A 14,428-nucleotide genomic window follows, 5' to 3' on the forward strand; every position below is an offset into this window, starting at 1 on the left:
GAATGATATGATACAGCATGGTGTGGGAGTAACAATATAAGAACCAGAAATATTATAGATGTATAAATACTATGTGTACAAACCAAGCATCATTTATTCTGTTACTCCACTGGCATGATTTTCATGCCACCCTGCACTTTGTCAAGAAACATGCCAGAACTGTCGACACTAAAACAGAAGTCTGAATCAATTTTATTCTCACCAAATCTCATTTAACACAGTCATAATTCACTGTAATGGTTCTTCCCATAACAACTTATTCAGCATAATAAGGGCTTGTTTCTGATTTTTTTCTGGGACCAATGCATAAAGGGCTGGTTATAGAAAATATTTAAATCAATGAATCTGGGTCTCACCATTAACATGATTTTATACAACTTGAGTCGCACACATTCTCCAGGGTAGCATTTTGAGAACGGATGGGAAAACACAGTGATTAACATCTAGTCATCTGGAACATAACTATGTATGCCAAAGAATATAAGAAATATTTTAATAACAATGTATATGTAAAATAATCAATATAATACTCGACGTCAACTTCGGGCTTTGGTGCACCAAGTGACCGTCACGTCACGGAAAAGAAACTGTTTACCACCCCCCTGCCCCGCCTGCACCCAAAGGAGCGACGTCCAAATCGACACCCTGCAATGATTGGGCATTTCGGACGTCAATCACACTTTTCTCCGCCCCCTCTGAATGCGCTCTTATGCTGTTCCATTGGCTTTCATGCACATTTCTTGCAAAGTGGAGGACTGTAATTTATGAAAGCAAACTCGAAGACGTCAAGTACAGTTCGCGCACTTGTGACACATTGACAAGGCACAGAAGCTGAGCATTCAAAAGTCTTCCAAAAGGGCATTATTTTATTTTTCGCAGCTGTCCAGTTGGTTTTGCAGTCAGTGCTTTTCATCGTATCGAAAGACACAGTAAATTGAATTACAGTAGCTCTTTTATATTGAACACAAGCGTTTTTGTCCTAACGGGACTAACACTTCCAGGGAACAGGACGGAAGCGGACATTCCGGAAAAATACCCAATCAGAGGTAGCCTCCTGCAGGCTAGGTAACTGAACTTTTGGCTTTATTTCTGTTTGGCAGCTACCGGGTTGACATCCTAAGTTTGTTCCCTAATCGGCATTGAACTGAGTTACATCAAACTGGCCGCGCGGGCAGCGACCGGTTACTTAGCAACTGTCAGTGGCTCGCGGACGGCGGTCGCGAGGTCCTCCGCGACTGTGGTAGCTACCTGCCGATATCTACCTTGACTAATTAATACATAATTAATAATCGGCCTACCTTCGCACTGCTTTACCCATTATGGCTAAAAGATTAGCGGAAACTGCGTGATTTATCGTAGCCATCGAACGATCTTGTACAGTGGTCGGGTGATACAGACTTAGCTCGTGCTGGCAAACTTGTTCACGTTGTCAGTTTATATTTCATGAATTTATTTTTCTTCAGTTGCTTGGTGTTAACTGGCAGATATTTAACTGTATGAAAGTATAAAATATAGCTCAAGGGTAAGGTGCTGTATTAATAAGGGTGAAGAAGTTGCTGTAAATATGGTTTAGGAGTATCAGGCACCCAGTAATGCTTTAAATATACGGGTGTAGAGCTAGTCAGCTTTGTACGGTGACTTTCATTAACGGCATCGCGGCCCCCGAGAATCAGTGCTGCCGCCTGGACTTAGACATTAATGCATGAGGCACGGCTTTCTAATGATACCGCTTAACGTCCTCACTTCGTGACGGGCCGGTTAGCCAAGCAGTACGGCAGCAAGCGGTGCATTTGCAATTAAATCGGCACCTCAGCATCTCCGAAACAGATCCCCTGCTTTGCAGCTAATTAATTACACCCTGATTAAAGTTATCTGATGCTGCAAAAGAGACACTTTCCCTTTTCCTTTTCAAGATAAATATAGAACGAGTACGTGGTGGTACGTGGTACAGTAATTTAATGGACCAGTTAACATTTATAATTAGGGATATTTTGGTCTGGGCAGGACGAAGAAACAAATATATTGAGCACGTGTCTCCCTCGTATACCTTCGTTGTAATTCTAAACAATAGCTTAGGAAGATGTGTTTATTCCAGACCAGATTTTAAAGGAAATAAAACATAGTACTATTCAGGGGCTGGCTAGATTTTTCCATTTACATCATTACTTGTCTCCATGGTAACTGATTGTGCAAATGGGATTTGTCCTATATTAGTTTGATTTTTAGTTTAAGCAATACAAAACAAATGTTCCAGATTTACATTCAAAATGATTTAAAATCTGTCCACTGACATCCAATGTACTGTGATATATTACGCAATAACAAATTGCATTTTATGAATAGGAAGGTGTTTTGATTCTAGGGCTGGCTGTTATCTCCTTACAGATTTCCTGAGAGTAGGTGTGTGTTTCTGCACAGTGCAGAGTCCTAAAGTTCCATTTTAAGAACAAATTTGGTTATTTTCCCAGATAACCCACACAAAATTTACAGTGGATTAGTAAATCTTCATAGATACATATGTCTTGAAAAGCTGACTAATGGAAATAGCAGTTGCCAGGGAATGCTTTTATTCTTCTGGCATGTTGCATAATTAATATCATCTGTGGTGTGTTGTGAATAGCTATAACTGATATCCATGAAAACAGATTTGTAGCTTGTTAGTCTTACAAGATGGTGGGGTGAACGGTGAGGCTAGATATTTCAGATTGTACCACACCACTGGAAAACATGTTATAGCAAAACAGCAGGTACCTGGACCCAGCAAAGAACATTTGGGCCATAAAGACTCTACTTTCTGCTTCTTCACTATTCTCAATAAACCTCTTTACATGAGATACTTTATCATATAAGATTTATCTATGGTATGAAGAGAATATATTTAGCACTGAAATGTGCAATCAGCCTGTTCAGTGGTTACATACAGTACAGTGTGTATGCCAGGCAAGATGTTATAGAAATAGAATATATGAAATCTTTAATTGTAAAAATAATTGCCTTTTTATTTTTTTTACTATTTTAGGACAGCAGTTGTTGGCAATGGAAAGCCAGTTACCATTTAAAATCATGCTCCTCATTGAATAATCCACCCTTAGGATGTTTGTAGTTACGTAATACTGCTTATATTGCATTATGCGACTCAATTTCCCCATTTCCAGTCATGCCCTTGCGTAATTTTAATTTTACATGGGCCGATACTTACCCTTGAACCACAGCTGCCCAGGTTATCCAGACTTGCACTGAACTTCAGTGACAAGCAGAGAAACCACCAATTAACACTAAGAACTCAGCGAAAGACTAGGTTTCTCTCCAACTACTGTTTCCATGGACACAGACTGGAGGAGAAAAACTAGTTAGATAATCGGCCTTGGGATGGTGATTCTTTTCACTTAATGTGTCAGAAGTTTAGTCAGTTGTTACTCTGTAAATACATATGTTTTTGTAAGATTCTCCTTATAACACCCCCTGACCTCTTTGGCTGTATGTGTTAACACCCAACACTGAAACATCAGTTACTCAGCATATCATCATAGATTGTGACAACATACATAGTAAGAGTTGTGGTTTGCATGGTTTTTTTTCTGATTGTGCTTTCTTTTTATAGCAGTAGTAAGAAGTTTTGGGAAGTGGATTTTTTAAAAGCAGCATTTTTGGAGTCGAGGGGGCCGTTTTGTTTGTTATAAGGCAGCTGGACACAGGAAGCATCATAAGGGGAGCAAATAGTGTAATGGTTTGCAAGGTTTGCAAGCAGAATGATAATAATTCTCAAGCAGTTTTCTGGAAACCCTCTAATTACCTGACAAAACAATCTCATTGATATGCAGAGACTGCAGAGCGCTTGCCATACAATCATGCTAAGCACCCCTATAAATCTGCCTCAAACCAGCTGCCTGTCTGGTGGCGTGGTATGCAGAGAAGGAAGCTGACTGTGAAAAGGACGGTCATTGTTGGCTGTGGTGAATAATGCAGCATTGTCTGTGTGTACAGATCTCTTAGATGGATCGATGCCTCTGCCTTATTAAACTCCTACTGTGGCTCGCAAAATGTGTGTGTTATTTTGCCAAATGTGCTTTTAAGAATGAGCATTCCTTTAAAGGGAGATCAACTTTTTGTCAGACTACTACGGGATATAATATAGTGGCTTGAATCGTTTGTGTGTCTGATCCTGTTGGTCTGATTTGCCTTCGTGTTGCCATTGCAAAAAGAACAGGGGGCAACTTGCTCATTAAGGAACTAAAGGAGAGCAATAGCTTGCAGACTTTGTCTATGGATCTTAGTTTTAGGAGTGACTTGTCCAACCTCAGTAACTTATCAATATAAATGCATCTTATATCATGATTATTTAACTGTTGTAAAATAAGTGTATTATCTATCATTATATTAATATATATCAGATAATAGAACATTTGTAAAAACTAGCCTTAATAGCTAATTATTTAAATAATCAGTTGACCTAATCTTGGAGCCCGAGGCAATAATGGAAGAAGGACATTGGTGTGATACCAGCATACACACAGATTAGTAAAGATAAATTAATAAGATGAGACAAGATAAACTTGATTGATCCCAGGGAGGAATTCTTGATGAATGATGATGATGATGATGATGATGATGAATCAAATTACAGAAATATTTCATGAACCTATACTAACTCTAGTAACACAGATATTTATTTAGATTAAAGGGCTTTGGGTCATTTATGTTTTCGTTAGGCATTTGGGTTTAAGTCACATGGTGCTGAGGATCGTGTTTTGACTGTTGTAAATTATTGAATGCTTCTGCTGGGTGGGGGGGGGGTTATTAATTTATTTAAGTCCACTCAGCACATAGCGAAACTGGTTAAGAAATCAATTATGTTGCTCGTGGCAAGAAAAGCATTATTCAGATTGCAGATTTTTAACTTTTACTTTATACAGTTCCGTTTTTAACATGTCAGTAGTCATTTTGCCCAGTAATATGTTTCACACAATGTTTTAGCAGCGACTTGTTGTGGTGCATACAAACAGGGTAGGTCAGGAGTAGGGAACCTGATCCATGGAGAGCCGGTGCGGGTTTTTGGGATAACCTCTTAATCACCCAATAATAAAGCAGTGGTTCTCAACTCCAGTCCTGGGGAGCCTCTGTTATTGGCTGATTGAGAGGTCATCCCAAAAACCTGCACCCACACCGGCCCTCCATGGATCAGGCTCCCCACCCCTGGGCTAGGTAATAGTCCTCTGTGATGATTTTTTTTGGTAACACTGCCCGCTAAACTAGCAACAAAAAAAAAGTTTTCATGAAGCACAGGGAAGGTTTTTCGTCCACATTTCAGTTTTGCCCCGTTGTGCAATGTATTTTGGAAATGAATGGACAATGACTTGTTTGATAACCCCTGAAAGTAGTGCTTGGAGAAGTGTGCTTGGGCTTGCATGAAATATTAATAAAGTAAAGGCTACAAGTTTTGTTTTATTATTTGTTTTTGTCAAGTTTTGTAACGATTGTATAACCTCGTGAATTGCAATCATTCATATAAATGACAAATGCATTTTTTCATTTATTTGCTTTCCTCTGACTTGATGTTTGTCAGAGTGCCCAAAATCTATTTTATTTTATTGTGACATGGATGTCGTCCCAGTGGTTTTTCTTGACAGGTTAACTAGACAATACTGGGGAATCACCTGGCATTGCATTCTGTGTTTTATTGTGCATTCAGCCAGGTAATTGAATGTGCTCTATTGAGGAAATAAAAAATGTTCAGTGCATTCAACCCAGAAAGGCAGTGAAATGGAGCCTTGGTGACTCATAATCTTTAATGGGGCTGCTCTCTTTGGTTCAGTGAGGCTTATTGACTGGCATGCTTCAGCTGGAAATTGAGAAGCACTCTTTAAAAAATTAAAATTATGCTTCTTCAAAGCGTCACGGCCTGGAAATTTTTATTGCCTCAACAATAAAAACAAAAACAGAAGCAGGGAACCAAGAGTAGAAAACTTCAAAGCACATCTGCTTCCTTAAAAAACATGAGCAATACTTCCTCAGAAACTGAAAGCTTACAGTTTAATTTCAGCACAGCAGTAAGAAAAGCTGAATTGTAGCAGTCAGTCTGCATACACAACATATCTTTGATCTTTTTAGCTTCCACCTGTGGATGAAAGATTTACGCATATAATTCAGCTGTATGTGTATAACATAGTCCAGACACTGCAAAGACGAAAAAAAAATTATGACCTAATTATTCTTTAGGATGATCATAGCTTTATTGTATTTTTGATAGTTCTTAATATTTTAGAAGGTAAGACAAATTACTATGATTATTTTTCCTTATATAGTAATACACTATATTGCTAAAAGTACTGGGACACCCCTCCAAATCATTGAATTCAGGCGTTCCAATCACTTCCATAGTCACAAGCACCCAGGCATGCAGACTGCTTCTACAAACATTTGCAAAAGAATGGGTCACTCTCAGGAGCTCAGTGAATTTGTGGTACTGTGATAGGATGCCACCTGCGCAATAAGTCCATTCGTGAAATTTCCTCGCTACTAAATATTCTACAGTCAACTGTTAGTGGCATTATAACAAAGTAGAAGCATTTGGGAACAACAGCAACTCATCCATGAATTGGTAGGCCACATAAAATCACAGAGCGGGGACAACATATCGTGACTGTGCAGAAGTTGTAAACTGTCTGCAGAGTCAATAGCTATAGACCTCCCAACTCCATGTGGTCTTCAGATTAGCTCAGGAACAGTGCGTAGAGAACGTCATGGAATAGGTTTCCTTGGCCGAGCAGCTGCATCCAAGCCCTGCATTAAATGCATTGCAAAGCGTTGGATGCAGTGGTGTACAGCACGCCGCCACTGGACTCTAGAGCAGTGGAGATGTGTTTGGCAGTTGCCAGGAGAACGATACTTGCCTGATTGCATTGTGCCAAATGTAGAGTTTGGTGGAAGGGGGATTATGGTGTGGGGTTGTTTTTCAGGAGTTGCCCTTGGCCCCTTAGTTCCAGTGAAAGGAACTCTTAATGCTGCAGCATTGTAAGCCATTTTGGACAATTTCACAGTTTGGGGATGGCCCCTTCCTGTCCCAACATGACTGGGCACCAGTGCACAAAGCAAGGTCCATAATGACATGGATGAGCAAGTCTGGTGTGGAGGAACTAGAGTGGAGACTGTGAGCCAGGCCTTCTCCTTCAACATCAGTACCCGAACTCGCAAAAGCTCTCCTGGAAGAATGATAAAAAATTCTCATAAACACACTCCTAAACTTTGAGGACAGCCTTCTTTGAAGAGTTGAAACTGTGGGTCATATTAAACTCCATACTAAAGCCTATGTATTAAGAATGGGATGTTCGTGTGTATGTAAAGGCAGGTGTCCAAATAATTTTGGCAATATAGTGTATATGGCGTTTGATCGGAAGGTCGGCAGTTCAAATCCCATGGCCAGTGGAGTGATCGAGGCCACTAACTTGCAATAGCTCCAGGGACTGTCTAGCCCTGTTTGCTAAAAAGAAAAAAAAACATCACTTTTTAATGAAAGTATCTACTCAATAAATAAAACATGTAAAAAGACCCCTACACGGTAATGGGAGGAAATCATTTGGACTGAAACTGTGGGGCAGTGACGTGCCCAGACCTTTCAGGTAACGGGTGCTCAGATTGGGAGCTGTGGCTAACCTGTATTTTTTGCCGGTCGGGGTGAATTTTTGTGATCGGGGGAGGGGGCGTCCCCGTTGGTTAGCTTTCACAGTTGGCTGAGGGGGATTCCCCTTTGGGAGATTTTGTGTAATCATCGGCTATCAAAACAGGCACTCGGAGGGGGCTTTTCCACTCGTTCAAGCGAAAGAGGCGGGTGCCCCAGGCAGCCCGGTCCCCTCCTGCATGTGTTTTGGGGATTAACAAAAGGCCGCTGTTTCAGTGCAGCGCTGGGCACCTTGGTCTGGGCATTTGCTCTTGGTCCTGGCAGACAGAGAGAAGCCAATTTCGAATGACTAGTAGTTGGATCATTACAGTACACAAAATTCATGGTTTGCTACAATTTTGGTACAGCAGGGAAAATTAAATTTTGTTTTTTTTTTTTAATTATTATTAAAACTGCAAACTAGAGGTATACAGATGTTCTGTGACAAATCAGTTATTAGGGTGGCGATTCATTTACTTTGGTGTGTAATGTCAGAATCGATTTTTGAGGGCAAAATCCTCCTTGAATATAAATATACTACTATATTACATCTGGGTTGTATCCTGTCACATTAACGTGCCTTTAGGTGCAATGTAACAGTGCTGAAATGCGAATTTCTGAAATGTAGGATCATAGAGAGGTGACTATCAGCCGTTTTCGGTGTTGGATGATGAGGGATTTCTCAAAGCACCGGCCTTAGGTTACTTCAGGTCGGGTAGCATGCACTGGTACAGCGAGATACCACACTTACATCGGCAGCGACATTCATGTCTCTGGTGACATGTCCTATGAAGTCAGTAGACGGATTGGGAGAGCCTGGGGGGTCATGAGGTCGCTGGAAAGGGGTGCGTGACACTCAATATTTTTGTATATTGGGAACGTCCAGGTTTTCACAGTCCTGGTGGCTCGCTGTTTTGCTGTATGGCTGTGACACATGGACGCTGCCACGTGTTTATGATTCATTATGAAATCTGGTCTGCACATCGATCTTTTGTGTTCCACAGAGTGAAAAACTGTCATCGTTCTACTAATCAGTACCTGCAAGCTTGGGAAGTTTTTTCGCCTGTGTTATGGCTTAAGTGGTGATTCTGTTAACTTGGGACAAGCATGGTTACGCACCAATGTTTACGTATCCTTGCATATATGTGGTGGTGGCAGATTCGTCAATTTTAGAAAAATTAAACTGTAAATATTCGGAATTGTCCATGATTCAGGTTACTTAAAAATATATACTTGAAGAGCAGTCTCTTTTCATAAGGGATTCAATTTTATATTCATAAGCTGTTACCCTGTTACAACTGCATGTTTGAATTATTTAACAAACTTGCGTTTCAGGTCCTTTTCCTTACATGCCTTTGATTCATTTTATTTGGCTCTCCAGACTTGATAGATCTGCTCCCGTCTGCTACAAAAATAAGCTTATGTGACTGCGTTTGTCACCAATTAACAGGATCACCAGAACATCCCAAAACCCTTATTTTGTGGTGCCATCACTCGTTACCTTTCCTTCGCTCCAGAAGTTTTTCCGAATTCTGGATGTTGAAGTGCTGTCCTGATACCTTAAGGGAACGAGTCATCGAGGGGCGATTCTCGCTTAAATCAACCCTGTGGAAATCTAGTCTAGAGTCCCCTTTCTGGAAGAGAAATTCACCTTTGGTGACGCCCATGCATGATGTGGCAGCAAAGCTTCTACTTCAGTGATGATTTCATGCATACGGGCAGAGTGGAGGATGCAAGTGTGTTCCAATACCACTTTTTGTTCACACTCCCTCCCTCGCTCACTTACTTCCCTCATCAGCTTCCAGAACTTTCAACTTTAGACAGCAAGTCATTGAGGGAGGGAGCCGTCAGAGGTCCGGGATACAGCCCCTAACGCCGGCAATCCCACCAATTAGGTAGAGCTTCCTTTATTTATTTGTTTTTTTTCTGTATAGTGCAGCAGTTGCCCTTTTGACAGTTTACATTGGCTTGATCTCCCTGTTTAATAGTAACAATAAAAATTAATGTTCCTTAATGTTCTTTGTATTGCATTATTAGTGTGTAACATGACCATATTTGGCTGGGGACAGGACACAGGTATCAAAGCAAAGCTAATATGCACACAGAAAGTATTCTGACTGCAGAAAAATGAATGTTAACATGAAACAACGTGAAATCCTGGACATTTCAGGCATTTTTAGGTCTCAAAACAGAGGAAACGTCCAGGAAAAACAGGACGTATGGTCACCCTAATATTCTGTAGTTAAGTTCTCATATTTGTAATATTTGTGATTATAATTGAACTGTATCATCTTGGGGCCAACGATTTACACCCCTGTAAACACAATTAGGAACCAGTTAGGAACCAGTAAACCAAAGGCAGTATCCTGTCAATGTGTCTGAATAACAAATCCCAAAATAAGCTTATTTGTGGAAAATAAATATAAATATGGAAAATAAATAAAAATTTAAAAATAAGGCTACATCAGAGCTAAAGCTGTTTTCCATACTTGCGTATCTGTAGGAGGGATGTGCAAATCCATCCTGAAATTCTGTCAGTCTGAGTGTTTTCATTTTTGATTCTAATGCTCAATGCTCAAATAACATGTTTTTTAACATAAAACATTAAATATTTATATTTATATAGGGAGCAGGAAATGAACCACTAACAGGCAGCGCTGGTCATTAGGAGGGACAAAGAAAAATAAGTGGAAAATGTAAGAAACGATTGACCTCCCCACCCCCCCACACCCCCACACCCCCACCCCATGATACAACCTTTGTATTACTCGGTAGTGGATTGAAAAGAAAATCAGTGGTTTCTCCCATTGCTAATCTGCGACTGAGCAGTAAACACCGTATAGCCTCAATCTGGTCTGAATTTCCTGACAAATACTCCTTAAATGCCACAGGGAGGCACAGGTTGTTGCAGAGGCTCTTTCTACCCGGCTCTGGTTGTACACACACTCAGATGATGTCATCTCACTCGGATGATGTCATCTCACTCGGATGATGTCATCTCAAATCAGTTAACATTTTGGATGCATTTCCTGCAGCTTTCTCGCTTCTCCAGTGTGACTGACTGTAACCAACTTTAACCCTAAGGAACTGACAGCCAAAATTAGCATAATGTTTTCCGTGTTGAATATCCACTTTTGAATTTATATTCTGCCAGTGTAAAGAAATGTAACATAAATAATGTAACCGGACAGTACACGACACATTTTGAGAATTGTTTCCATTCATTCTTCCATCCATCTTCTAACCTAGTTATTTCGGTGAGGGGGGGGGGGGGGATCGTATTGTAACTTTAATTAGATGTGGAAACTCTTCAGGTCCATATTTTGATTTGTCAGATACCACATCTGGGTCACATTATTTCGCTAACCTCATTCTATGTACACATCGTGATTACTTTTTACAGTAGTAAAATGAAATTATTTTAGCTTCCATGCAATTAAAATTTAAATAATGTAACCGGACAGTACACGACACATTTTGAGAATTGTTTCCATTCATTCTTCCATCCATCTTCTAACCTAGTTATTTCGGTGAGGGGGGGGGGGGGGATCGTATTGTAACTTTAATTAGATGTGGAAACTCTTCAGGTCCATATTTTGATTTGTCAGATACCACATCTGGGTCACATTATTTCGCTAACCTCATTCTATGTACACATCGTGATTACTTTTTACAGTAGTAAAATGAAATTATTTTAGCTTCCATGCAATAAAAATTTGCCGTTGGCCAAGGGGACTTGGTTTTCTTTCAGGGAAAATACCACTTTTGTTATTTATTGTTAACATAAAATAGTTCAAGACACTGTCAAGAAAAAAGAAAAGACAATTTTAAGTAATATCTCATAGCTTTGTCAGCAGATGAAGAATTCCAGAGAGAAAAATAACTATTGTTTGGCTTCTGAATGAACCTTTATAATTGGTCAAGCCAGGCTTTTCTACAGCTCATGTACTTTATGGTTTTCTATAGGAAGCCTTGAGGGTTAGTCTTGGTCAAGGACTATAGTGATGTAATGGGAGTGTGTGGCAATGAAACAAGCAGGACTCTGTTCAGCGTAGCAAGACCTGAGGGAACAGCACGTACACAGTAAGCCTCACTTTCTGAACCTGGCACGTTAAGACGGAGCTTTAAAGGGCAACCAGGTGACAGACTCTGCAGCGTGGGCCAACAGAGGGCGTCGGGGCCGACGGACAGGGTGAGGCTCTGTCCTATCGGTGACTTCTCAGCTTACCGGGCCAAAAGGGGTTTAGGCTCTCTGCAGTCCGACCAGTTAACTGGGTTAGCACAGAGATAACCTGTGGTCGGAGAAAATCTCATGGACAGATGCATTCGGGCATCTGCTGACTCCTGTGTAGAATAAGGGGCTTCCTGTGAACATGTGACACGTCTGCCTAGTCAGTGGAGTGTGGCTATAAGGAGGACTCTCACGGAAGCGGCCTGACAGCCTGCAGCCCGGTGTCAGCCGGATTCCATTTTGATCCCTCGAGGTGCCGTGTCGCTCCCTGATTCCCATCTTGTTTTCCCTCGGCTCAAAACGGTGTCGTTTGTCACTTTTGTCGAAAGCACACGGTGTCCTGCGTTTTGACTCCACCCCCCTCCTTTTTAAGTGAGCTTATTGTGTCGCTATGACGGTCTGTGACATCAAACCTTTTAGAAGCCACTGTTTACCATGTATTTGGGCAACACGCTACAAGGTGGATTGTCTTTCAGAACTAAGTAACCATTGTGAAGTGCATTTGATGGTGCTGTGTGTTTTGAAACTTCATTTTTTCAAATTACTGATGTTAGGAAGTGCTTGTCAGAATAAAGTACCTCACAAAATCTGACTTTGATGGTAAAAATAATATTGACCCATCTCTCCACCTGCCTGTGAAAACAAAAGCCCTAGAGCCAAGGATCTTCTCAGTGGCCAGCGGGCTGCCTCTCCATGCCTGTGATCGGAAGGTCGCTAGTTTTGTGCCAGATCTTGGCAGAATAGTCACGTCTGTGGGTCCTTGAGCAAAGCCCTTAACCCCCAGCTCCATGGGTGCTGCTATGGGTGGCTGCCCTTTGCTGCCAAGCTTGCTCGTGTGCATGCGATCATGGCCGGGCAGTGGTTATGGTGAGGCGCGTGTGTGTGTGTGTGTGTGTGAGACCATGGCCAGCACTGCTCTGCCTCTGTGACCATAATGGCTGCCGCTGTTCCTGGTGTGTTAGAGAGCGGCAGAGCTTGTTTTCCAGCCCGCTCTACTTTCCGACCGTCTGTCTCGCATTCTGTGGCACTGGCCTGTATCTCAGGCTTGAGGAGGAAGGGGACAGAGCGGACAAGGGGGTGATTAATTACCATGCCCGCCTGAGCAGACAGACAGCCCTGTGAAACACCGAGAAACTCGACTTTGTCCACTCACGTGATCATTTACTGCTCCATTTACCTTCTGCGACCTGCCTGCATGACAACACGACCTCTGATCAGAGCCCGGACAGCAACAGAGCCTTAAGATCCAGCGGTGGGGCTCTTTTAGTCCAAAAATAGCAGCACGTCCTGCTTCATGTGATTTTTACCGAACAAATCTGAAATAGCCGTCCTGGGATTTCTGATAGTGAACGATCATGTCTTAGACTGGGATCACTTTCGATCCAGAACAGAGATTTATTAGATTAGCCACCATTGTGTCAGTCCAGTATCACCAGTTGTTTCCAGAATAGAGCTGCGGTGGAACAGCAAACTGTCCCCATTTTTGTATTTTTACACGTGTTTCCGCTGCTGTCACCCCAGGGAGAACGGGCTCACTTTTCAGCTGTGCACAGGAAGGAGCAGTGAACCTGCACTGTCCCCTTTGCCGGCCTGCAGTGTAATAATGTGATCCGGTGGATAGAAATCACACAATGTCTTCCTTGACAGGACAGCATTTCTCTGCTGCCTGGAATCCTGTGTGACAGCCACAGCGGGCTGTTAAGGGACTTTTGCCCTCAAAGCGATTACCTATTTGGACATTTTAAACCAAGAATATAACGTCACCTTCAAACTTATTTAAGCCCTTTAAGAAATGCAAAAACTTCTAAAAACAAGTAATGCAAGTACTTAGCTACATTAATATTTTCCAACATGTAATAATTTAAAATTCATTTTACTTAATAAGTCGATAAAAACAACTAAAGTAACGAGTCAACATGAGGTAACACATATCAACAATCAGATCTGAGTAATTCAGGTCCAGGGAGAAAAAGTTCAGACCAAGATTTTGTTTCAACCAACCATAAAGAGTCACAGTCACAGAGTATACAACTGCTTGGTTGAAACAAAATACCGGTCTGGACTTATACCCTGCGGACATGAATTCCCCAACTCTGTCAACAATAAGTATATTTCAGTAACGTTTGGTCGTGTTAGAGGTTGGTAAGTAGATGCCGATGGATCTCGCACCCCCCGCCCCCTCCGTACTGGAGCTTTCCTTCAATGCTTTCCCAGTCTGACCTTTAAGAATATGGATCTTATGCTTGGCTACTAAGTCAGAGCTATGTAGGGCAATTAATCAAATTTTAATTCCAATTATGATTTTGGCTTCCAGCAATTATTCTAAACAAAATAACTAAGATAAAACAATTATTGTGCCGTTTTCGTTTTGTGATGATGCTCCCTTTTCGTCTTTTTGTCTTGTGTAATAAATATAGCCCCCCTCTCCAGCTCCTTTTCATCTGTTTCTTAGTTGGATTAGATTTAGAGTCCAGGAAATCCACTGTTAAAAAGACAGATATTTCCAAGGTCAATGAGTAATTGTATTAAATAATCGTAATTAT

At 41.3% G+C, this 14,428-nt stretch overlaps 1 protein-coding gene across 1 annotated transcript in view; it reads left to right on the plus strand.

The window, feature by feature from the left end:
* Positions 1 to 712: 712 nt before the first annotated feature.
* The window catches only part of osbpl3b (oxysterol binding protein-like 3b), a 43,829-nt gene continuing 30,113 nt past the window's right edge, over positions 713 to 14,428 (plus strand). Inside the window, exon 1 of the mRNA XM_023802615.2 lies at positions 713 to 1,065. The gene's annotated coding sequence lies outside the window, so the exon portion shown is untranslated. The remainder of the gene's footprint in view (positions 1,066 to 14,428) is intronic.

This window comes from Paramormyrops kingsleyae, chromosome 9 (genome assembly GCF_048594095.1).
Source record: "Paramormyrops kingsleyae isolate MSU_618 chromosome 9, PKINGS_0.4, whole genome shotgun sequence".
NCBI lineage: Eukaryota > Metazoa > Chordata > Actinopteri > Osteoglossiformes > Mormyridae > Paramormyrops > Paramormyrops kingsleyae.